An 8,958-nucleotide genomic window follows, 5' to 3' on the forward strand; every position below is an offset into this window, starting at 1 on the left:
AATCTGAGGTTCACTTGATTAGAGGGGACCATGGACCCTTTAATGAAATGCCATCGGTGACAAGCTCTGCCTCAGGCTCTTTTATTATAGGTTGGATATTTTTAATCACCACACCTGAGACCTGGGTTTTGGCTATAAGATTTCTGGAAGTTTTCATTTTTGATTCTTTTTCAGTAGGTGATCAGTAGATATTTCCCATTTTAACTTTGCCCTCTAGTTTTAAAATAACTGGATAGTTTTCCTTTATAATTCCTTGAAATATGTCGAGGCTGTTTTCTTGATCAAGTAGTTCAATAATTCCTAAATGATCTCTCCTCAGTCTATTTTCCAGGTTACTTTTTTCTATGAGATATTTGACATTTCCTTCTATATTTTCAGTTATCTGATATTGTTTTATTATTTCTTGATGTCTCATGAAGTCATTACCATCAAATGACCGATTCAAATTTTTTTTAAACTTAATTTTATTTTAGACTCAAGGGCCAGAACACAAATACAGAACAGAGAAAAGAAACACAGCATATCATAAACTTAAATACTGAAATTTAAAAACAAAGTAAGAAAGGGGGGAAAAAAGCATGTCATGTGCATAGCCGGAGGAAAGAGAGGATTCAAAATATATGACAATAGATTTTCATTTCAAGAAAGCCTATATAATAAATAATACATGTTGTGTTGAGAATTGTCCATCTATTCTTTCCTTCCTTGTGAGTTTTGTTCTCTGCTGCACACTTTTTTACTTTGTTCTTTTTTCTCTTCCCCCTACCCCACCCCAAAGGCTACAATAAAGTTTAGATATGTTTCTCTATAGCCATAGATATATACATACACATGTACATATATACATACATATATAGCCATATACTTTCCCAAACATACTCTACTCCTGATATTTGTTTTTATATTTGTGCCTATCTTTTGTTTCCTATCCCTCCTGAGTCCTTTACTTTACTTCTACCAACTACCCGGCCCACCTATTACTTACCTACCCCCCTCCAAGGATCCCTCTGCTATCCTCCCATTAACTATAAATCTAAACACCCTTCGATACCCCCTTTTACCTATTCCCTCATTCTCCCCTCTAAAAATCCCTCCCTTGTCCTCTCCCCTCTCTGTACCCCTACCATTTTATTTCTTCTAAAATTTAGACTTCTATACATATATATACATGTATACATATATATATATATATATATATATATATATATATATATATATATATATTGCTCCCTCTTAAACCCATTCCTGATGAAAGTAGGTTACCAGAACTACCAGCCCTCCTCCCCCATCTAATTCTCTGTATCCTTTCTCCTCTTACACCTCATTTGTATAAAATAGTTACTCTTTTTAGCTGTTTCTAAATGGTTTTACTTTTTAAATTCATATCATAGTCAAGTATACCCCCCTCTTTCTTATGAGGTCACCAATTATTAACAAGAACCTTAGACATACATTTTACATTATATAAAAGACAAACAGTGTGACCTTATGACTCCCTTATAGTCAGTCTTTGGTATGTACCTTATGTTTCTCTTGGTTCTTGTATGTTGAATCTTCTATTAACTTCAGGATGTTTTTTAAACAAAGTCTTCAAAGTCTGATACTTCATCAAATGTCTATTTTCATTCAAGATAATACTTAAATTTGCAGGGTATGATATTTTCAGCCAGAGCCCCAGGTCTTTTGCTCTTCAATATATTGTGTTCCAAGACTTGCAGTCCTTTAATGTCTCTGCTGCTAGATCTTGTGTAATTCTAATAGTGGCACCATCATATTTAAATTGTTTTAATCTTGATGTTTTTCATATTTTATCCTTGAGCTGGGGGTTTCAGAATTTGACTATGATATTCCTGTGAGTTTTCCTGATAGGATCTCTTTTAAATGGTGTTCAATGGATTTTTTTCTATTTCTACTTCCCTGCCTTGTTCTAATGCTTCAGGACAATTTTCTTTAACTATTTTTTGTATTATTGTATCAAGACTCTTTTTTTGATCATAATTTTCAGTTAGTCCAATTATTTTTAATTTTTCTATTCTTGATCTAGTCTCCAAATCTGTTGTTTTTCTTATGTTTTACTTTCTCTTCTATTTTTTTATTATTCATGTTTTGTTTAATTATTTCTCGATCTCTTATAATTTCACTGGCTTCACTTTGCCCAATTTTAATTTCCAAGGTGTCATTTTCCTCCTTAAGATTCTAGATCGCCTTTTCTAATTGGCTGACTTTTCTTTCATAACCTTGTTTTTCTTGGATTATTTTTATTTTTTTAGTTTTTCCTCCATCTCTTTCATTTAATTTTTAAAGTCTTTTTTAAGATCTTCTATAAATTCTTTTTGGGCAGGTGACCATTTGACATTACTCTTTGGGGGTTTCTTTACTTCAGTATCCTCCTCTGAAGATGAACTCCGGTCACCTCTATTCCCCTAATAGGTTTCTATGGTTGGATTCTTTTTCCTTTCCCTGTACATTTTTTGTGGTAATAGCTTGATTTTTCTAATCACCTCTAGCCCTGGGGTATGGGAAATAATGCCTCTTGACTCATATTTTCAGTTCTCCCCTCTAGCCTGGAATGAAAGCCATACCTCCAACATCCTCCAAGTGCTACAAACAGGGGGCTTTCTGCCCCATTGCTTCTGCACTCACCAGGTGTGTTCCGTCTTGCCCCCACTCTGTGCAGCTCAGCTGGATCTGGCATTCCTTGCCAGCAGAGGTTCCCACAATCTTCCTGGGCTCAAACATCCAACTCCCCTCACTATTCTGGGGTGAAAAGTTCCTGTGGCTGAGGCCGAGGCCGAGGCAGCCTCTCAAACCAACTAACGCCAGGGGTTGTGGCTAGTTATTTAAGAGATTTGCCCCTTGTTGTTAAAAGGGAACCTAGCCTGAAGGTGTTTGCTCCTCTCAGGGACCAAACTTTGCCCTGGGATTTTTCTTTGGATCTCAAATTGTCCCTGGGAGATCCTGGTTGTGACCCTATTCTTCTTTGTCTCCACGGACATTTTGTTTGCCCTAAGGTGCTATTTTAATTCTTGGGGAAAATCTTGAGAGCATGGAATTTTCTGACCTGCTCCACCATCTTTCCAGAATCCTCTCCCCCAATTCAGATTTTTAAGGAGTTATTTCTGTCTGTGAGGTTTTGTACATTTTTTTGCCATTTGGACAGTTAGGACTTTTTGATGAGTTTCTCTCTACAGTATCTTTTTTTTGGTGCCTCTCTTACAAAGTGGTTGTCATTTTATAATTTTCTGGCATCACTCTCATTTCTTTTCCCAATTTTTGCTCTAGACTGACTACTGAAAGCATTATTTTTATTTTTCTTTAGCTCTTCCAGGAATTCTTACTAAATTTGTAACCGGTTGTGTTTTGGGGGGTTGCTTATATTTTACCGTTTTTTGAGTCTGTATATTGAGCTCCCATAGTGGCCAGTAGTAACTTTTGATGGTCACACTCTTTATAATTGTCCATTTTTCACCCTTTTCATCTTTAATACTGGTAGTTTAGTTTTCTTCTTTTTTTAAAACAAATTAAATCAGCTCTTTTATTTATTTCTCCAATAGTTTCTTAATTTCAATTTTATTAATCTCTCCTTTTCGTTTCAGAATTTCTAATTTGGTATTTATTGGGGGATTCTTAATTTGTTTTTTTTCTAACTTTTTTAGTTGTATGCCCAATTCATTGATCTCCTCTTTCTCTATTTTATTCATGTAAGCATTTAGAGAATAAAACTTCCCCTAAGAACTACTTTCCTTGCATGCCATAAATTTAGTATGTTGTCTCATTATTGTCATTCTCTTAGAACGAGTTATTGTTTCTATGATTTGTTGTTTGACCCACTCATTCTTTTGGATTAGAGTAAAAATTAATTAAAAACTAAATGATCTATCTTTCCATGGTCCTTTATCATATGTAATTTATATTGCATCATGACCTGAAAAGGATGAATTTAAAGTTCTGCTTTTCTGCATTGGACTGTGAGGTTAAAGGAATTATAGGCAGAAATAGGAGTAATATTGTAATAGTAGGGGACTTCAATGGTCCCCTCTCAGAATTACAATGCACTAAAAATTAGATTGAATAAGGGACCATGGAAACAGAGATTAAAAGTTAATTAGAAAGACAGCTAGGTGTTGAGGTGGATAGAGCACTAGTCCTAGAGTGAGGAAGACCCAAGTTCAAAACCAGCTTCAGATACTTGACACTAGCTACATGACCATGGGTAAGTAACCCAACTGCCTCACAAAAAAGAAAATTGTAGAGTAAACAATCTAATCTTAAAGAATGAGTGTGTTAAAGAACAAATCATAGAAACAATCAATACTCATTACAAAAACTGAAAATAGTATGCTTCAAAGACTCCATAGTTCTATCTCTGGGTGTGGATAGCATTTTCCATTATGAGTCTTTTGAAATTGTCTTGGATCATTGTATTACTGAGAAGAGATAAGTCTGTCATGGTTGATCATCACACAATGTTGCTGTTACTCTGTACAATGTTCTCTTGGTTCTGCTCACTTCACTCAACTTCAGTTCATGTAAGTCTTTCCAAGGTTTTTCTGAAATGATTTTGAGAATCATCAGGGCAGAGATTATAACATACTTTGATGATCCTGGAAGAGACAGTGAAGCTGACAACTTTGAGGAACTCTGCCTCCCTAAAATCCAATTCATTGTTTAATATCCCTCCTTCATTTTTGAAGAGGACCAATGACATCTCAGGGTGATATCTTGACTAGTCCATGAATTGAATTTAAGTGAGGCAGAGTTGCAGAAAGTTGTCAGCCTCACATCCTCTTACAGAGTAATCAAAGTCCAGTGGCAGGATGAAACTCAGGACAACAAGCCATGGTCCAGGATCAGTGTATGACCTTGGTGTCTTTGATGTCTGACTGAGCTCTAAAAGCTCCACACCTGCATTGCAAGCTATTGCTTTTTCTATTATCAATGTATAGCTGGGAAAATTGGACTATGAGGAAAGCTGACAGACCCAGAATCAATGCTTTTCAATTGTGGTGCTAGACAAGACTTTTGAGAGTCTTTTAGATTGCAAGATCAAATCAGTCAATACCTAAAGAAATTAGTTCAGGCTATTCAAGAGAAGGTCAAATACTAAAGCTGAAGCTTAAATACTTTGGCCACATGAGAAAGTAAGATGCACTGGAAAATACTGATGTTGGGAAAGATTGAAGGCAAAATGAAAATGGGATGGCAGAGGATGATATGGATAGATAGTATAATGTAAAGAATGAACATGAACTTGGACAGACTTCAAGAGACAGTGCAGGACATAAGGGCCTGACATGCCATGGACAGGACAACAAATGAACAAAATCTTGCATTTTACAAAAGGTCTTGCTTAGTCCTGTGTTATTAATGTATTTTTGCTTAATTTGAAGATCTTCCCATCCACTAATAGGTCCATGTGACCTATTAAGCCTAAGTCATGTGAGTTTCAGTTATGTGAGCCTGGGTCATAACCCTGAAGAAGTATATATACTCTGAGGTTAACATTTTACTTTGGGGCTCTTTCATGGGAAGAGTATTCTTGTGGTAGCCAGATGAGACTCCGGGTAGCTGTTAAGGAGCCCCCACAGTGCTGAAAAATCCAGATGTTGGTGCTTCTCACTCTTGGAACTAGGTATGTATTGCCTTGGTCTGACAGCTAAAAGGCCTGTCTGTTGATTTGTGCTATTTTCTCTGCATGTATTTTCTGTTTGTATTTTCTCTAAAGTTCAGGGTACTGACCTTTCCCCTGAATGAAGTAAATGATGTATATGTTTAATTAAAATAAGACTGTTGACCCCTTTTGAATTGCTTTCCTTTAGAAAAGCAGATCAAAGAACCTGTGCTAGCACCCCTCCTGTGTGCTGATGTTATTGGTCTTACACCCCCACAGCAGTTGCAAGTGACATTGTTACAACTCCTTAGGGCTAGTGACTTCCCTTGAGATTTCATTAATTCTTCCTATCAAAGCTCAATACTAAACTAAGAATTTGGGGATGTCCTGTATATCATATTTGCACTAATTCTTAACATGTTGTTTTCCTCTACTAATACTGTGAGCTCCATGACTACAGGGGCTGTGTTTTGGTTTTCGTTGTATCCCTAGTACTTAACAGCACACTGGCTGGCACATAGCAGAGATTTCATAAATATTCATTGATTTGACTTGTTCTTCCCCCTAGGATCTGAGCTCATTCAGAGCAGACTGGCTCTTCTTTACCAGTTGTACCACCTGATCTAAGCACAGTATTTTACACATGGTAAGCACTTAACAAAGGCTTTTCATTCATTCAGTTGTCTATTCATTTCTAGAATTAGGCATGAGTGTTTATTTCCAAAGATCAAAGCTTCACTGCAAGGCAGAATCTAATAGATCAGTAACTTTAAGCCATTCATTATAAACATGAAGGAACTTTGGGGCACAGAAGTTAAGTGATTTGCTTTAGGTCAGAGTTAGTAAGTGACAGTACTGGGATTTTAAGTCAGGTTCCATGACTCCAATTCAGAATGTTTCTATTGGACCACATTTTCTCCCAGTCTTACCCATTCCTTTCTCTGATGCTTTGACTCCTTCTCCTTTCCCTAAACTGGAAATAAGGAAGGAAGAATGTGAAATGCATTTTCCAGGGAATACATGGACCCTGGAATTGTGGAAAGAGGGGTGATCTCACTCAACAACACCATTGAAAGTTCAGCCCCTTTACACGGCCTCAGTCCTTTGCTTCAAGATAGTGATCTCACCATATGATTAGTGTAAGTTTTTTGTATTGTCAAGAGGACTCAGATATCAGATTGGCAAGGAAGGACAGTTATTAGAGTAGATGTTGTGAATGAAGTCAGAGGGAACTGTAAAAATCCTATTCATTGTAGTGAATTCAAGCAAATCTACTAGTTCAAAACAAGGGCTACACCGAAATTAAAAAAAAAACCTAAATAAATAAACTATTATAGCTGCAGTTGCAGGCAGCACCCTTCACTCTTCATAAAATGCTTTGGCCACAGAAGACTTTAGCAAGCGATTTCTTTGGAAGTCGTGTCTTTTAAGAACAAAACTTTATTATGTAGCAGGAATAATGAAAAAATGTAACTCTAAAAACAAATTTTGTTAAACATTAAGGACAAACTAATACAAGCTGATAAACCCATGTACAAAGGCTTTGAAAGCTACTCTCCCAACCCCAACCCCACTTGCAGGTAAGGTTATCAGAGTGGGACTACTACTCCCCTCAGTGTTCTAGGGGTAATCCTGAAGGGTTTGGAAGAGCTTCATCAATACTGGATAGTATGAGTACCTATCCAGTGTGTTCTCCCCAGTACCATTAACCATTGGTTACTCCCATATCACTTAACCAATTGCTAATTCTTCAACATCAGTTACCTGATTAACCTCTATTATGCTTAACAAAGAAGAGTTACTGAGAAGACATGGTAAGACTCAAAGTATGGAACCCTGTGACATTGGGAGCCACTCTCCACCACTTTGGGGGCTAGGGAGACTAGACTCAAATTGACTGCACCAATTTCATAGCTGGCACAGCTGATTAACCACTCCCTTGTTTGCAAAACATACTTTCTTGGTTTCTTGTTCATTCATGGCTGGTCTGAGTCATGTAGGCCATTTGTCAGGGTTACCACAGTGCCTGAAAGACCCTGCTAAGGATTCTACTTATTGTATCTCTGGTTCTCCCTATTTTTCATAGTTCACAAGGTCTTGACCTGGTCTATTCTGTCTGTGATATTCACACACCTAAGACCAAAGAAGGATATAGATGACTGAGAGAGAAACAGCGGAATCTTGTGCTTTTGACTACATGGCTGATAAGGCAGGGGCATAGTATCTGCAATGGCCTGTGGGGTTGCAAAGGAAAATGTTGATTAGGGGGTCACCAGGAAAACAAGCTACCAGTTGGCTGGTCATTCTTGGTTGTTGTCTTTCATTCTCAAAGAGAACCAAAAGACATCACTATGCTAGAGTCAAGTTTCAATTTGTCTGACTATGGCTGATCAGACCAATATGAGCTTGGAATACTCTACCACAGGTCAGGCACAAATATTCCGAGTGAACATTTGGGGTGGATTCTCTAAGTTTGTGCATCCTGTAGTTCCTTTGAGCTGTTTCAATTCTTCTTTGCTCACAGAGCACAGTACCTTCTCTGATGTTGGCACACCATGCTGAGTGGTCCTGTGCCAGTTCATCCCATGTCACACAATCAGTTCCAAAGTTTTTAAGAGAGACCTTGAGAGAAACACCCAGATGAAACAAAACTCTTAGGGGAAATCTTGAATGATACTGATCAAAGTATTGGGGGAAACTGATACAACACACAAAATACTAGAAACGAGGGGCAAAGAGAGGGCCCCAGAAGAAGGAAGGCAAGGGTGGTATTGAAAGGTAAATAGCAACAACCACAGAAAAACAAGAATCCATAATGAGCTTTGGAGGATGCTTTTACCGTTAGAACTATAATCTTATGGCTTCTTCCATCAACTTGTGACAGCCCAAAATATGAGTTCTTAACCTGTGGTCTGAGACCCCATGAGGTCTGTGAATCGATTTCATGTGGTCTGTGCACACTCGATGGGGAAATAAGATATTTGGATATAATTATTTTCCTTATGGTTTCCTGTGCATTTTATTTTGTCCACTTAAAAATGTGATTCTGGGCATTATTTGTAAGCTTCAGCAGATTGCCAAGGAAGTCCATGATACAAAGTTAAGAACCCCTGCCCTAAAAGTTAAAGAAAAGTTTAAGCCAGAGAAGGCTGTAGTTTTTTTGTAACTGGACTTCATTGAGCTGTCTGTGGTTGATCCTCAGAGAGAGATCATCAGTTTCACTATTTTAGCTTCCTTTGACCAGTTCTCTAGCTACTTTGAATACTTCTTAATTTTCTCAATTTTCATAATCAGGAGATTCTGTTCTTCTAGGAAAATAAAACATAGTACAATTTAAGTTTTCATAA

The sequence above is a fragment of the Trichosurus vulpecula genome, chromosome 3 (genome assembly GCF_011100635.1).
Source record: "Trichosurus vulpecula isolate mTriVul1 chromosome 3, mTriVul1.pri, whole genome shotgun sequence".
Lineage (NCBI taxonomy): Eukaryota > Metazoa > Chordata > Mammalia > Diprotodontia > Phalangeridae > Trichosurus > Trichosurus vulpecula.